Genomic DNA, 17,779 nt, shown 5'->3' with positions numbered 1-17,779 from the left:
TTCGAGCTGCCAGAATAGGAAACATCTGCTCACAGTAGCGATTTGGGAATTGTGCAGTGTCCTTTGCTGGGAAGGCTCTTTCCTTTTCATCAACCAAGATAATCCTTTTAATTCTTTTTGTTGAGGGCTTGACTGCAGTTGAAGAAGGCTCTGCCACTAATGATCTCTTCGTTCCTTTCCTTGCGGTAGGTTTAAGGGTAGCTTTCTCTTTACCTTTCTTGGTGGCTGTTCATACCCTGACCGGGGTCCTCCAACTCGGCAAATTCGCAAGAGGTCCGACCTTATCCTAAAGCTCACACCTAAAGGTCGGACCTCGGACAAAGAGCAAGGAAGGCCCATCAAAAGGAACGCAGCCCAAACCTAAAGGCCGAAAAGGCCTGGAAAAGGCGGTTCCACAAAGATAAAGATAAAACTCCCAAAAGATAAGATAAGATAAGAATATCTTATCCAGGGAAGATCACTGCCAACTACTATAAATACACTGGAGCACCCAGGTATGGCATTCCTTCCAAATCTACACATATCTGCTTGGACCCATGCTAACTTAAGCATCGGAGTGTCATTGCAGGTACAACCACCAACCATTCTGCATAACAAGCTCGGGTCACCGAACCCCCACCACGGGCCTCTCCAGACGACCGAGCTGCACGTTTCAGGCAAACCCTCGGAACAGTGGCCATTCTGAAAAAAGGGAAGAGAAAGTAAGTTAAATCTAAAGCGATAAAGCAAGGAAGGGGATTGAGTGAGTGATAAACAGTGCAAGGTAAAGATGAATGAAATAAACACATGGTCATGACAACATGTGAAGAGATCAATAAATGGAAAAGAATAAGTGCTCGATAGGGAAGTAGATGCAAGATGTTTATTGGCATGCTGGCAAGGGCATGAGTAGCATAGATCAAGCATCACTTCGTAACAAACTATCACGTTTGTATTGGCAATTAAATGCAATTAATAAAATAGTAAAGGGAATTTGTGAAAAGCATGCATTGAATAGTAGGATATGATAATGTAGAAAAGTGCATAATGTCATACGGGCTTTTTCACAAACACATAGCATGCATGGTAAATAATTCAATGAAAATAATAAATTGAACATGCAAGCAACCCCTTTAAAAAAATATAATTACCAAATAATTATGAAACAATCCACAATGACCAAATAAATTCCAACACCAATAAAAAGGGAAAAGAAAGAAAAAGAAAACATATGCAAAGAAATTAAAAAGAAAGAAGAAGAAAGAAGAAAACATAAATAAAGAAGAAGAATAGAAAAGTTAAGAGGGAAGAAGAGAAGAAAAACCTTGATAATGTTGGGAAGAGAGAGAGAAAGTAGAAAGTAAGAAGGAAGGAAGAAGGAAGAAGGGAGAAGGAAGAAACAAGGAGGGAAAAGAAAAATTAGGATTTGGAGAAGAGAAAGATAAGATATTTTGGCAATTTGGGTTGAGCTGTGCGACGCAAGTGATGAACCCTATTTTTACGTTTTATCTTGTATTGAATTTAGAGTATTTTGATAATCTTTTCTCGCATTTAGCCTATGAATTGGCATGGTTTTACAATCTCTCCCGTATTCGTGCTTAAGTGTAAAAACATGCTTTTTAAGCCTTATTTTGATGAATTCTAATTCCTCTTTGATTCCATAAGATGCCTCGATGTGTTTGCTAGTAATTCTAGGATTGAAATAGGCTAGGCATGGGTCAAAGGAAGCAAGGAAGGAAGCATACAAGTGGAGAGAAGCATAAAAAGTCAAAGAAGTGAAATCAGCCAAGCACGCGCACGAGCATAGGGTGCTCGCGCGCACTTTGCAGAAATCAGCCAGGGATGCGCACGCGTACCGTGCGCGTACACGTCGCAATCCGCACATGACTTCATTAAAATCAACACGTGTCTGGCGATTTGGAAGGGTTTCTGAACCCATTTTGGCGCCAATTACTGATAGAAAGGAATAAAAGGATCAAGGATTGAAGGAGGAAGGGGGGAGAAGTTAGACACAATTAGTGATAGCTTTAGTTAGAGTTAGTTTTTAGAGAGAGAAGCTCTCACTTCTCTCTAGAATTAGGATTAGGTTTAGGTTAATCTCTATTCTTAGATCTAGGTTTAATTCATGCTTTAATTCACTTCTCCTTTATCAAGTCTTAATCTTCCCCTCTTCCTTTTTCTAGTTATGTGTTTTAATAATTGTAATTCTTCATTTTGTTTTGGATAGATTGTTGTTCATTTGTTTTCTTTCAATAATGCAATTTGAGGTAATTCATGATAATTGTGATTTTCTTTATTTGTTGTCGTTAATTCTTTGCGATAATTGTTGTTAGATTTCATTCTTCTTGTTGATTTACTAAGCTTTCCTTTTGTGCCTTCCAAGTGTTTGATGAAATGCTTGATGGGGTTTTAGTGTAGGTTTTGTTCCTCTTGGCCTAGGTAGAGTAATTAGCGACTCTTGAGTTGTCTAATTCCTTTGTTAATCGATAATTAGAAGTTGCTAATTGATTTGGACGCCTCTAAAGCTAGTCTTTCCTTTAGGAGTTGATTAGGACTTGAGAAATCAAATTGATTCATCCACTTGACTTTCCTCCATAGTTAGAAGTTAACTAAGTGGGAGCAATGGACAATTTGTTATCACAATTGAGGAGGATAATTAGGATAGGACTTCTAGTTCTCATATCTTGCCAAGAGCTTTGTCAGTTGTTAGTTTATTTCCTTTGCCATTTATATTTCTTGTCCAAAACCTTAAAAACCCCAAATAACTCACAACCAATAACAAGACACTTCATTGTAATTCCTAGGGAGAACGACCCGAGGTTTGAATACTTCGGTTTATAAATTTAGGGATTTGTTTTAGTGACAAACAACTTTTTGTATGAAAGGATTATTGTTTGGTTTAGAAACTATACTTTACAACGAGATTTCATTAGTAAAATTCTAAACCGTCAAAAATCCAAATCATCAGCAAGCGACGCGGCCGCATGGGGCACGCGTTCGCGTGATTGCGCTTTAATTCAGTTGACGCGGTCGCGTGACCCATGTTATGCTTCTGGCGCGAGTGCAGCCTCGCGCCTGCACAACTCTCTGTTCGAATTTATATATTTGCCAAATTTTGGGTGACGCGGTCGCGTGGGGCATGCGATCCGTGGGTGGGCTTCAGAAAGGAATGATGCGGACGTGTCGGTGACATGGTCACGTGATAGGGATTGTGCGTCCAGCACCAATCCAGCACCACTCTCGCACAATAATTCGTTGTGCACCCTTTTTACGTCGAAAATCAGGACACGCGGTCGCGTGGGGCACGCGGTCGCGTGGGAGGCCATTATTCCCATGTGACGCGGACGCGTCAGCGACGCGGTCGCGTGGGACGATTTGTGCCACTGGCATGCCTCCAGCCACGCTCCAGCGTGACTCTCTGTTCGTTTTTATTTTCTCCCATCTCCTTTCGACGCGGACGCGTCGCTGATACGGTCGCGTCGCGAACCATTTTTTTAAATTAAAAGTATGTAAATCCAGATGTACGAAATTACTGATAAAGAGAAGAGTTATTGAATAGGAAAACTAAAAATAAAGAAAAGAACGATCATACCATGGTGGGTTGTCTCCCACCTAGCACTTTGCTTTAACGTCCGTAAGTTGGACACTCCACTAGCTCAATCTTCTGCTAAGTAGGGATCTTCCAACAGGAAGATCTCAAGCTCCTTGTTTTTCTACATCTTCTCGCCATGGTACAGCTTCAGACGTTGTCCATTAACTTTGATAAGTTCAGAGCTTGAAGGATGGCTTAGGTGATAAACTCCATATGGTTCGGCCTTCTCTACTCTGTATGGACCTTCCCATCTTGATCTCAACTTGCCTGGCATGAGCCTTAGTCGAGATTTGTAAAGGAGGACTAAATCCCCAGGTTGGAACTCTTTTCTCTTGATGTGCTGATCATGTACAGCCTTCATCTTCTCCTTGTATAGTCTTGAGTTCTCATAAGCTTCTAGGCGAAGGCCTTCCAGTTCTTGCAGTTGCAACTTCCTTTCAGCTTCGGCTTTCTCAATTCCCATGTTGCACTCTGTGACTGCCCAAAAGGCTCTGTGATCTACTTCAATTGGGAGATGACAAGCTTTTCCATAAACTAAGCGGAATGGACTCATCCCAATGGGTATTTTATATGCTGTCCTATATGCCCATAGTGCATCTTGTAGCCTGGTGCTACAGTCTTTTCTATGAGGTTTGACTATCTTCTGCAAGATATGCTTTATCTCTCTATTTGACACCTCGGCTTGCCCATTGGTCTGAGGATGGTATGCTGTTGCAACCATATGAATTATCCCATGCTTCTTCATTAATCCTGTTAGTCTCCTGTTACAAAAATGGGTGCCTTGATCGCTCACGATTGCTCATGGTGATCCAAAGCGGCAAATAATATGGTTTCTCACAAAGGAAACAACAGTGTTAGCATCATCAGTGTGGGTAGGAATTGCTTCCACCAATTTGGAAACGTAATCCACAGCTAACAATATATAAAAATAACCATTAGAATTTGGAAATGAACCCATGAAGTCAATGCCCCAAACATCAAAAATTTCACAGAAAAGCATCATTTGTTGAGGCATCTCATCCCTCCTGGATATATTACCAAATTTTTGGCATGGGAGACAAGATTTACAAAACTCAGCAGCGTCTCTAAAAAGAGTAGGCCACCAGAATCCACAGTCTAAGATCTTTCTAGCTGTTCTTTGAGGGCCAAAATGTCCTCCACTTTCAGATGAGTGACATGCCTCTAAAATGGGCTGAAATTCTGATTGAGGCACACAACGTCTAATTACCTGACCAGCGCCACATCTCCATAAATATGGGTCGTCCCATATATAATATTTAGACTCGCTTTTCAGCTTGTCCCTTTGATGCTTAGAAAAGTGTGGACGAAATGTGCGGCTAACTAGATAATTAGCTACAGGTGCATACCAAGGGACTACCTCAGATACTGCTTGCAGGTTATCAAATGGAAAATTATCATCTATAGGAGTAGAATCATCCTTAATGTGCTCAAGGCGACTCAAGTGGTCTGCCACTAGATTCTGGTTACCACTCCTATCCTTTATTTCTAAATCAAATTCTTGTAATAGTAGTATCCAAGGTATGAGCCTTGGTTTGGACTCCTTTTTAGCTAATAGATACTTTAAAGTTGCATGGTCCGAATACACTGCTACTCTAGTACCAAGTAAATAAGCTCGGAATTTATCCAGAGCAAAAACAATAGCAAGAAGCTCTCTCTTAGTAGTAGTATAATTGGACTGGGCAGTGTCTAAAGTCTTAGACGCATAAGCAATAACAAAAGAATCCTTACCTTCACGCTGAGCCAGCGCTGCTCCTACTACATGGTTGGAAGTATCGCACATGATTTCAAACGGTTGGCTCCAGTCTGGTCCTCTCACAATTGGAGCTTGAGTTAGGGTGGTTTTTAGCTTGTCAAATGCTTGTTTGCAATCCTCACTGAACTCGAACTCAATATCCTTCTGCAGTAATCTGGATAGGGGAAGTGCTACCTTACTAAAGTCCTTAATGAATCTTCGATAAAAACCTATATGTCCAAGGAACGAACGGACTTACCTCATAGAAGAGGGGTAAGGCAAACTAGAAATAACATCCACCTTTGCTGGATCTACAGAAATACCAGTATTAGATACAACATGTCCCAGTACGATTCCTTGTTTAACCATAAAATGACATTTTTCAAAATTCAATACAAGGTTTGTACTGACACATCTATCTAATACTCTAGATAAACTATCCAAGCAAAGGTTAAAATAATCACCATAAACACTAAAATTGTCCATAAAAACTTCCATACAGTCCTCAATAAGATTAGAGAAAAGACTCATCATGCACCTCTGGAAGGTAGCTGGTGCATTGCACAGGCCAAAGGGCATTCTCTTGTAAGCATAAGTCCCAAAAGAACATGTAAAGGTAGTCTTTTCCTAATCCTCAGGAGCTATATGAATTTGGAAATAGCCTGTGTAACCATCTAAAAAGCAATAATGTGATTTACCTGACAGGCGATCCAGCATTTGATCAATGAATGGAAGAGGGTAGTGATCCTTGCGAGTAGCTTGGTTGAGATGCCTGTAATCAATGCAGACCCTCCAAGCGTTCTGTACTCTGGTTGCTATGAGCGCTCCATGCTCATTCTTCACTGTAGTGACTCCAGATTTCTTGGGCACCACTTGTACTGGGCTCACCCATTCACTGTCTGAAATGGGATAGATGATACCTGCTTCCAATAGTCTAGTCACTTCCTTTTTGATAACTTCCAAGATAGTGGGATTCAGTCTTCTTTGGGGTTGACGGACAGATCTTGCTCCCTCTTCTAAAAATATTCTGTGCTCACAAACTTGGGGGTTGATGCCTACTATGTCTGCTAAACTCCACCCAATTGCTTTCTTGTGCTTCCTCAGCACACTAAGTAACTGCTCTTCCTGCTGAAAAGTGAGGTCCTGTGCAATAATAACTGGAAACTTCTGCTTGTCCTCGAGGTAAGCATATTTGAGGTGTGGAGGGAGGGGTTTCAATTCTAACTTCTGATCATGGTCTGGCTCTGGATTATCTGGAACTGGTGGCAGTGGTTGAGTGCCTCCATTGTCATCGGAATTCCCCACACTTGGACCTTGTCCTATGTACTTATCTTCAAACTCTTCCTGGTGAACTTCAGCTACGGTTTCATCTATGATGTCACAATGGAAGATAGAACGATCTTCTGGAGGGTGCTTCATAACTCCATTCAGATTGAAGCTTACTACTCGGTCGTCTATTTCAAAAGAGTATGTGCCTGCAAAAGCATCTAATTTGAACTTTGAGGTCTTCAAGAAAGGTCATCCGAGTAGGATAGACAATGGCTTCTCTGAGTCATTTTGGGGCATCTCCAGGATGTAAAAATCAATGGGGAAAGTGAGACCTTTAATGCCAAGTAATACATCTTCAGCAACTTCAGCCACTGTAATAATACTTTTATCTGCTAACACAAAACGAGTTGCCGACCTTTTTAAGGGAGGGAGCCTCAAAACATCATATACAGATAAAGGCATTATACTAACACATGCTCCTAAATCACACATGCAGTCAAAAAATATCACACATCCAATGGTACAGTTAACCATGCATGGACCTGGATCACTACATTTTTCAGGTATATTTCCCATTAAAGCAGATATAGAACTTCCTAAAGGGATAGTTTCTAACTCATTAATTTTGTCTTTGTGTATGCACAAATCTTTTAGAAACTTTGCATATTTAGGTACGTGTTGAATGACATCAAAAAGGGGAACAGTTACCTCAACCTTTTTAAATATTTCTACCATTTTAGGATCAGGTTCCAACTGCTTCCTGGGCTTCCTTGCAAGTTGTAGAAATGGAATAGGAACGACGTCCTCTATAGTGTCTGCGCCCTTTTGTGCTTCTTCATGTGATTTGGCGTCTTCTTCTTCAGGCATGTCTTGCATGCTCTTTTCTTCTTCAACATCTTCTATTTCCACTTCCTCTTCAGCTGAGGTGTGTTCAGATGGAGTTGGTTCTCCCTGATTCCTCTCTTGCAATGTGGTTCCAGACCTTAGGGTGATGGCATTAATATCACCCTTTGGGTTGGGTAATGGTTGAGAGGGGAGTCCACCAGAGCTTGAGTGTTGGTTACTGAAATTTTGCATTGATCCAATCTGTGAAACAAGAGCTTGCAAAGTAGAGGTCAAACCATTCAGACTGCATTAATGCTATTCATAATGTTATTTTCCATGGTCTGTTGTCTCCGCTCAAAAGATTGTAGTAACTCTTCATTAGGAGATGAAGAAGGATGAGTAAATTGAGAGGTCTGCTATTGGGTATTCTGTGGTCCTTGGAATTGCCTCAGGTGAGGTTCTCTGTAAGGTTGATTCTGCTGCCTGTTGTTGTTATTATTCCACCTCTGATTTCCCTGATTATCTCTGCCTCCTCTGTTATTGTTGTCCCTCCAATTCTGGTTAGAATTGTCTTGCCATCCATGGTTATGATTTCCACCTTGATTGTACCCTTGGTTGGGGCGGTCATAGAAGTTATGAGTGGATGCCACCATGTTGTCTTCCTGTTGGAGTTGCGGGCATTCATCTGTATAATGGCTATAATCAGCACAGACTCCGCAAACTCTTTGTGGGACTAACTGTTGGCTTTGTTGTGGTGGAGGAGGTTGAGCTTGCTGAACTTGTTGTTGATTCAATTGCATCTGCTTCAGCAAGTTGGTCATTTCACAGATACTCTGAGCTAGAACAGCCGTCTCTCTTTTAGAGGATACTTCTGCAACGGCTTTTGAACGGCCTTGTTTCTGCCTATGGTTCCTAGTAGATTTAGCTAAGTCGATGATCAATTGCCATGCCTCATCAGTGGTCTTGTACTTATTCGTAGACCCATTGCTAGCACTTTCCAATGTGGTCTTATCTTGGGGCCTCATGCCCTGTATGATATAACTGAGTAACACTATCTTGTCAATCCTGTGGTGGGGGCATGCTTCCAGAAGATTATTGAAGCGCTCCCAGTATTCAAAGAGAGTCTCGTTGTCATCCTGAACAATCGTGGAAATGTCTTTACTCAGTTTATCAGTAACTTCAGATGGAAAGAATTTTTCCAAAAATTCTTTTCTGAGTGTATCCCAGTTGGATACATTTGCTAGGGGTTGAGTGTAGTACCACTCTCTTGCCTTTCCCTCCAAAGAAAATGGGAAGGCTTTCAACAGAATGGAGATTTCATCAGTGCCATTACGCTTAACAATAGAACAAGCAGTCTGGAAATCCCTAAGATGCTTGATAGGCTCTTGAGCAGGTAAGCCATGAAACTTGGGCATCAAGTTGAGTAGTGAAGACTTTAATTCAAAATCTACCGCTACTGTTGGGTGGTGTGCCTGGAATGGTTAGAGCGTAAAATCAGGGGCTCCTTCCTCTTGGATAGTGACTCTTCTGGACGCTGCCATGTCACCTGCACGTAAATGAACTGGATCAGTAGAGAGGGAGCTTTGATAAACCACTATTTTATGGTTTACAATGTGTTTAATTGTGTGGTTTCATTATGGTCTTTACCCACTTATTCATATAATTAGCATGCATTTATATTTCCTTCCTAAAATTATTACATGATTGAAAACATGCTTCTTTGGTCTTAATTTAGCTAATCTTAATCCTCTTTTATTACCATTCGATGCCTTGATTTGTGTGTTAAGTGTTTCAGGCTTTATAGGGAATGAATGAGTGAGAGATTGGGAAGGAAGCTTGCAAAAATGGAAGGAACGCAAGAAATTGAGGAGATGACCAATAATAAGAACATACCTCCCTGCAATTCCTTGAGAAGACGACCCGAGGTTTAAAGGGGTTTGTTACTTGTGACAACCAAAACTTTTGTACGAAGGGATTTCTGTTAGTTTAGAAGCTATATCTGCAACGCGAATATTTTTATAAATTCTTTACTAGCAAAAATCCTAACGTCAAAATGGCGCCGTTGCTAGGGAATTGAAAACGTGTGCCTTATTATTGGTTATTGTAAATATTTTTCAAAAAAACAAAATATTTTTCTTTTACTTGTTTATTTGTTTCTCTCTTCCCTCTTATTTCTGATAACTACTATGAATTCTCACCCCTCTCGCTTTAAGTTTGGTTATAACTTTGTTGAAGGAAATAGAAACCACAGCAGGAATATGCATCAAGGTCAGACCAATCAAGGATGGTTGGAGCCAAGAGGATCTAATCAACACTTTAGGCAACAACACCCTCCAAGATATCATGGACAACGACCATTCTGTGATGCATACCCAGCTGAAAGATATGGTGGACAACCTTGTAACTACCAACAAGCCCCACCCTGTGCTCAGAGACCATCCTCTCGACATAATTTCGAACCACCACACTCACAAGCTTCCTTTCACCATTTGCCACCATATGATCCTTATCCACCCTAACGCCAATCCAATTACTCCCAAGAACCTCCACTCTCCTACACACCATGTGCATATCCATCAAACCAAAAATCACAGGTTCGCTTCGAGGAATCAGTAAACCAGTTCAATGCAACCCTTCATCAACTGGAGCAAGCAATAAATCAGTTATCTTCCAGTCATTCAGACACTCGACAGACTCCCATGGCTTTATGTGGAGAATTTAATGAAGAATGCATCACGAAAAAGATACCAGAAACACCAGTGGACAGCATAGAGCATAACTTTGTACTGGAACAAGTAGAGGGCGCTGTCATTGCAGAAGAAGAAGAGTTGGTTGAAGATTTAGGAGATGCCGAACCGCCACCTGAACCCAGAGTTATGGAGAACTCTGTCAAGGATGTTACAATTGATGCTAAAGAGGATGTTGCGCAGCCCCCAATGAAGATATCTTATGAAGAACTAGACGGAATCACCCAAGACACATGTTTCCTTTATGATGATGATCACCAGTCAAGTCCTCCTAGTGATGAACTTGCAGCCGCGAGTGAATTCTTTGAGACAGAAGAATCTTCCCCAAGTGAATACGAAGATGATGCAGAGGTCGACTTTTCTCAACCTCCTAATTATGACTCAAGTGATGAGGAAGACATGGAAGACTTTGACCAGGACATGGCTGGAATGGAAAAGGTTTGCAAGGAAGTGGAGGAATTCACAGAAGACCACAAGGGAGTAGAGCTTGAAGAACCACTGGAAACACTAACCCCATGGCCACTACCACTCAACACAAACTTCAAGTAGGTAAAATCCTTGACTCTTATCTTTATTTTTCCACTTGAATATGGCTTGCTTGAAACAGATGGCCAGCTTAGAGCTCTCTGCGGCTTTAAGAGAAAAAGGGAAATGACTTGCACTCAGCGATGATATGCAAGATTCAATGAGGTTTCGCACTTCAATTTGAGGTGCAGGAATTGGTGTCAAGCTCAATCTAAAGGATCTCAGAAGCTGTTTGGTCACTGCAGTGAGAATTCGGATTACCCATCACCCGACTGGAACAATGTAGATCAAGACAAAGATGGGTGTAGAAGAAAAGTTTGGGATCCAGGAGTCTATTCTGACATTCTACACTCCGGGAGCCTACAAGCCTGTTTGAACTCACGCAAGGGCTTTACGTACCTTGTTTGGGACCCCGGAGGATGCTGGCATTCCAAACACTGGTGGAGATTTCTGGATGAATTCAAGCACAAGCCACCATAACAGGAAGCTCATCAAATGTCCAACTTAAGGACTTTAACGAAAAGCGCTAGGTGGGAGACAACACACCATGGTATGATCATTCCTGTTTCCATTTTATTTCGTTTTTGTTTATTTTATATTGTTTATTTCTATTGAACCTGGATGCTATTCATAACATTTGCATTTAGCACTACATACTGCATAATTACATACCTGCACACAAAAAAAAACACGCACACGACACCGCAGTGTCGCTGACGCGTCCGCGTCACTAGTGCGTTAGGAAGAAAAGAATTGAATAGAGAGTCACACGAGAGCGTGGCTGGAGGCGCGCCATTAGCATAATTTGACTCCACGCGATCGCATCGCTCACGCGGCCGCGTCATGTGGAACTTAGGCCTCCCACGCGACCGCGTCACCCACGCGGCCGCGTGCCATGAAAATCGACGTCATAAAAGTGCATGGCCGAAAGTTGTGCTGGAATTGGGCTGGACTCATGCTAGAAGCCCAAGCACTACCACGCGAATGCGTGCCCCACGCGGCCGCGTCGTCTTTCAAAAATGGCCATCCACGAGATCGCGTCACTCACGCGACCGCGCCACCCAGATTTTTGGCAAAATGCAATTCAAACAGAGAGTTGTGCGAATGCGAGGCTGCACTCGCGCCACTAGCACAAATCAAGTGACGCAATCGCGTGACCCACGCGTCCGCATCGCCTGACCTTATTGCGCACCACGCGGCCGCGTCACCCACGCGACCGCGTCACTATCGTCGCACACCTAACCTAATATGCCAAAATATTTTATCTTTTCTTCCCCATCCTAATTTTTCCTCCCTCCTTTCTTGCTTACTTCTTCTTCCCTTCTTTCCCTTCTCATTCTTCTTATCTTTCATTTTCTTTTACTTAATTGCATACTTTCATTCATTGCATTATTTTTATTGGTGTTGGAATTTTATTTGGGTCATTATTTTTCTATATTTTTGTGGATTATTTGACAATTATATATTACTTTTTAAAGGGTTGCTTGCATGTTCAATTTAATACTTTCAAATAGCTTATTTACCGTGCATGCTATGTGTTTGTGAAAACACCCGTATCGCATTGTGCACTATTTTTAAGATTTCTTTTAATCTACTGCTATAAATGCCTGCTTTTCACAAATTTCCTTTACTATTTTATTAATTAAATATAATTGTTAATACAAACGTTATTGTTAGTTTCTCACGACTAACAATACATTAAAGCTTTTGATGCTTGATTTATGCTATTCATGCCCTTGCCGGCATGCTAATAAACATCTTGCATCCAATACTCCCCATGCATTGCCATATTTCCATTGATGAACTGATCACATGGAATCGCAACCATGTCTTTCATTCACTATTTTTTTACTTGGCATGATTATCACTCGTACCGCCCTCCTCTTTGCTCTATCCCTTTGACTTCATATCCCTTTCTCTTCTCCCTTTTTCAGGCTGGCCACCAGAACGGGTAAAGAGAAAGCTTATACAACGAGCAATAACTAAGGAACCACAACACCCACCCACCTGTACATCTCAGCATGCACCGAGGACGGTGCAATCTTTAAGTGTGGGGAGGTCGATACCGATCTCCACGGGTTAGTTAGTCCCTTCTCAACACCAATTTTTGTTTTTCATTGTTGCATTTGCATGTTTGATTGCATGTTTGTTTTTTTTTTTTGCATATTTTACCACTTGGTTAAAGTAATATTTTCTTTTTCAATAAATTTTTATAGTATTTCACTAATTTGAATAAAACTTTTTGAAAAACTTGTTTGAAAAAATCTTATTTTGGAACATGGTTTAAAGCTCGAACACACAAAACCAGTGAGATCTTGAGCCTATTTGATTGGTTGCATTTTATCAACCAATATTTTATTTTTGGTGTGTGTTTCTCTCTCTAAAATTGTGATCTTTGTCTTGCTTAATTCTATATTTTCATTGTTTGATGTATGCATGCACTGATATGATTGAGGCCTTTGTTTCACTAAGCTTACATACCCATATGGCCTTACCCTTTCATTATCCTTTGCAAACCAATTTGAGCCTAATATACCCATTTGTTCTTTACTCTAGCTCATTACTGACTCTAAGCGGAAAACAATAATGTCCTTAATTTGAATCCTTGGTTAGCTTAGACTACTAAAATTGCTTATGATTTAAGTGTGGGGAAGTTGGGTTTGAAAATATTTGGTTTGAATAATTGGGTGTTGTATATTTTAGTGAAAATGTGCAAAATAATGGTTGAGCACATGTTATTGCATTCAATACTTTAATTATATTCATTGAAAAAAAAAAGTGAAAAAGAAAAAGAAAAGAGCAATTAATAAAAGGGGACAAAATCCTCCAAAATAAATCAATGCATATGAGCTGTACTCAAAACTTGGAATGCAAAATTATGTAGTAAACACAGTTGATGGGAAGTTAGATTTTGTATTTGAATTAAATGGATTGTCTTGAGTTAGGTGGAAAGTTTATGTTAATTAAGGATTCAGATTTTAATCCACTTGGCCAAATACAATCCTACCTTGACCCTAATCCCATTACAACCCTTAAAAGACCTCTTGATTTGTGTATTGGTGCATTAAATTTTTGTTGATTGTTAGATGAAGAGCAAGCTATAGAAAGCAAGATTAGTAGAGAATTGAGAGAACTAACCCTAGACACTTGAGAGTTAGAATGATATACACTACTAGTAAGGGTTCAGTGCTTAATTCTATGTTCCCTGCTTTTATGAGCTATCTTCTTCTTGCAAGTGACTTATATTGTATTTTGTGATTTGAATTAGTGAAATCCAGTTCATATTTATTCTTGAAAGATTTATTTACTTTTTCACCAAGTAGGTAGAATCATTTTAGCATGTAGTTGCATTCACATTCATAGGTTGCATTGCATGAGTCTTGCCTTTCCCTACTCATTTATTTTGTCTCCTTGAGTTTAGCATGAGGACATGCTAATGTTTAATTGTAGGGAGGTTGATAAACCACTATTTTATGGTTTACAATGTGTTTAATTGTGTGGTTTTATTATGGTCTTTACCCACTTATTCATATAATTAGCATGCATTTATATTTCCTTCCTAAAATTATTACATGATTGAAAACATGTTTCTTTGGTCTTAATTTAGCTAATCTTAATCCTCTCTTATTACCATTCGATGCCTTGATCTCTGTGTTAAGTGTTTCAGGCTTTATAGGGTACGAATGAGTGAGAGATTGGGAAGGAAGCTTGCAAAAATGGAAGGAACGCAAGAAATTGAGGAGATGACCAGCGAGAAGTGACGCGTACGTGTCAGTGACGCGACCGCGCGGAAGAAAGGAATTCGCAGTGACGTGGTCGCATGGCTCACGCGACCGCGCGGATTGGAAAAGCACAAGTGACGACGAAGCGTGGACGACGCGAACGCGTGGCAGGGAAAAACGCGAATGACGCGTCCGCATGGATTACGCGATCGCGTGACGTGCGCGATCTGTAGAATTACAAAAGTCACTGGCAGAGATTCTGGGCCGCATTTCAACCAAGTTTTCGGCCCAGAAACACAGATTAAAGTTAGGGAACTTGCAGAGACTCAGGGGGCGTTGAAGAATTCACAATTTTTCGTTTAGATGTAGTTTTAAGGGAGAGAGGTTATCTCCTCTCTCTTTAGGATTAGGATTTAGGACTTCTCTTAGTTTTAGGAGTGACTCTCGATCCCAGGTTCAATGTTCCTTTACTTTATATTTATCTCTTATTCTCAAATACTTTAATGCTTATGTTAGTTATGTTGCCTATTTGGCTTATGCCACATTCATGATGATTTTCTTATTTAATGTTAATTGAGGTATTTCAGTTTAATATTACCTTCTTTTATTTATGCCATTGATTATTCCCAATCTGAAGACATTTTCATTCTAGTAGAATTGATTTACTTTTCCATTTTTGGTCTTGGTTAAGAAATCAGTAACTCAGGGGTTATCTTAGCTCAACATAAGTGATAACTGTTATCTTTGCTAATTGAACTGAACTTCAATAATCCCAACCTTTTCTTAGAAAATAAATAGAATTCAAAGGTCAAATTAATTAGTCCCTTGACTTTCCTTTGCTTTAGCGAAGGTCAACTAAGTGAAATTAAGATTCAACTTTCATTATTATTGACAAGAATAACTAAGTCTAGACTTCCAATTTCTCATACCTTGCCAAATGGTTTGCTTTATAGTATTTATTTATTTTAATTTCCATTTGAATTACTTGTCATACTTCCCCCTTATTTCCAAAACACCCAATTTTACCTTTTTCATAGCCAATAATAAGAACATACCTCCCTGCAATTCCTTGAGAAGACGATCCGAGGTTTAAATACTCGGTTATCAATTTTAAAGGGGTTTATTACTTGTGACAACCAAAACTTTTGTACGAAGGGATTTCTGTTAGTTTAGAAGCTATATCTGCAACGTGAATATTTTTATAAATTCTTTACTAGCAAAAATCCTAACGTCAAGCTTGTTTCTTCCTTAGATGACGGTTCAGGTTCGTCCTCAAAGAGGAGTCGCCGACGCCGAGCTTGCCTTATACGTGAAAGAGTTCTTTCAATTTCAGGGTCAAATACTGGCAAGCTTGGATCAGGAAGTGAAGGCGTCATTTAACGAAAGAAACGTACAGCTCATTGGTATGCGAAATTGTGATCATCAATGGCGCCATCAACATGGTACGCTCATTGCAATCTCAACTCTTTATCACAACTCCACACAACTAACCAGCAAGTGCACTGGGTCGTCCAAGTAATAAACCTTACGCGAGTAAGGGTCGATCCCACGGAGATTGTTGGTATGAAGCAAGCTATGGTCACCTTGTAAATCTTAGTCAGGCAGACTCAAATGGGTATGGGTGATATATGAATAAAACATAAAGATAAAGATAGAGGTACTTATGTAATTCATTGGTAGGAATTTCAGATAAGCGTATGAAGATGCTTGGTCCCTTCCGTCTCTCTGCTTTCCTACTGTCTTCATCCAATCCTTCTTACTCCTTTCCATGGCAAGCTTATGCAAGGGTTTCACCGTTGTCAGTGGCTACCTCCCATCCTCTCAGTGGAAATGTTCAACGCACCCTGTCACAGCACGGCTATCCATCTGTTGGTTCTCGATCAGGTCGGAATAGAATCCAGTGATTCTTTTGCGTCTGTCACTAACGCCCCGCCCTCAGGAGTTTGAAGCATGTCACGGTCATTCAATCATTGAATCCTACTCAGAATACCACAGACAAGGTTAGACCTTCCGGATTCTCTTGAATGCCGCCATCAGTTCTTGCCTATACCACGAAGACTCTGATCTCACGGAATGGCTGGCTCGTTTGTCAGGCGAGCACTCGGTTGTCAGGCGATCAACCATACATCATGTATCAGGAATCCAAGAGATATTCACCCAATCTAAGGTAGAACGGAGGTGGTTGTCAGTCACACGTTCATAGGTGAGAATGATGATGAGTGTCACGGATCATCACATTCATCAAGTTGAAGAACAAGTGATATCTTGGACAAAGAACAAGCGGAATTGAATAGAAGAACAATAGTAATTGCATTAATACTCGAGGTACAGCAGAGCTCCACACCTTAATCTATGGTGTGTAGAAACTCCACCGTTGAAAATACATAAGAACAAGGTCTAGGCATGGCCGAATGGCCAGCCTCCCAAAGAGGGTTCAATCACAAAAACATGATCAAAAGATCCTCAGATTGAAAGATGAAAATACAATAGTAAAAGGTCCTACTTATAGGGAACTAGTAGCCTAAGGATTACAAAGATGAGTAAATGACATAAAAATCCACTTCCGGGCCCACTTGGTGTGTGCTTGGGCTGAGCAATGAAGCATTTTTCGTGTAGAGACTCTTCTTGGAGTTAAACGCCAGCTTTGGTGCCAGTTTGGGAATTCTGAGGGTGACTTTGAACGCCGGTTTGGGCCATCAAATCTTGGGCAAAGTATGGACTATCATATATTGCTGGAAATCCCAGGATGTCTACTTTTCAACGCCGTTGAGAGCGAGCCAATTGGGCTTTTGTAGCTCCAGAAAATCTACTTCGAGTGCAGGGAGGTCAGAATCCAACAGCATCTGTAGTCCTTTTCAGTCTCTGAATCAGATTTTTGGTCAGGTCCCTCAATTTCAGCCAGAAAATACTTGAAATCACAGAAAAACACACAAACTCATAGTAAAGTCCAGAAAAGTGAATTTTAACTAAAAACTAATAAAAATATACTAAAAACTAACTAGATCATACTAAAAACATACTAAAAACAATGCCAAAAAGCGTACAAATTATCCGCTCATCACTCATAGTGACAAAATGAAAAGAAAAAATTGCAATTAAAATAAATACCAATCAATAAATTAGCACTCTATTGCAACTCCCCGGCAACGGTGCCAAAAATTGATGCGGGCAGAAATTGGCGAATTAAAAATTATTAAAATATATAGGTTGCAAGTATAGTTCTTAACTCGCCAGAAATCCACTTATCAATTTAGAAAGGTGTCACAGAAATTTAAAATTAAAATACTGGGAGTATGAATCCCAGGTCATCTCCCAACGAGTTGCAGAAAAGTGTGCTATTTTATTAATCAGATGTTTTCAAAAAGGT

General features: G+C 40.3%; 1 non-coding gene across 1 annotated transcript; it reads left to right on the top strand.

The window, feature by feature from the left end:
- Positions 1 to 8,480: 8,480 nt before the first annotated feature.
- LOC130984030 (small nucleolar RNA R71) lies at positions 8,481 to 8,587 on the top strand. Its single transcript, XR_009087991.1, has one exon. It is a non-coding gene; the product is annotated as a small nucleolar RNA R71 (small nucleolar RNA).
- The last annotated feature ends 9,192 nt before the right edge of the window (positions 8,588 to 17,779 follow it).

This window comes from Arachis stenosperma, chromosome 5 (assembly GCF_014773155.1).
Source record: "Arachis stenosperma cultivar V10309 chromosome 5, arast.V10309.gnm1.PFL2, whole genome shotgun sequence".
In the NCBI taxonomy this organism is placed as follows: Eukaryota; Viridiplantae; Streptophyta; class Magnoliopsida; order Fabales; family Fabaceae; genus Arachis; species Arachis stenosperma.
This window is presented reverse-complemented; position numbering and strand designations above follow the sequence as displayed.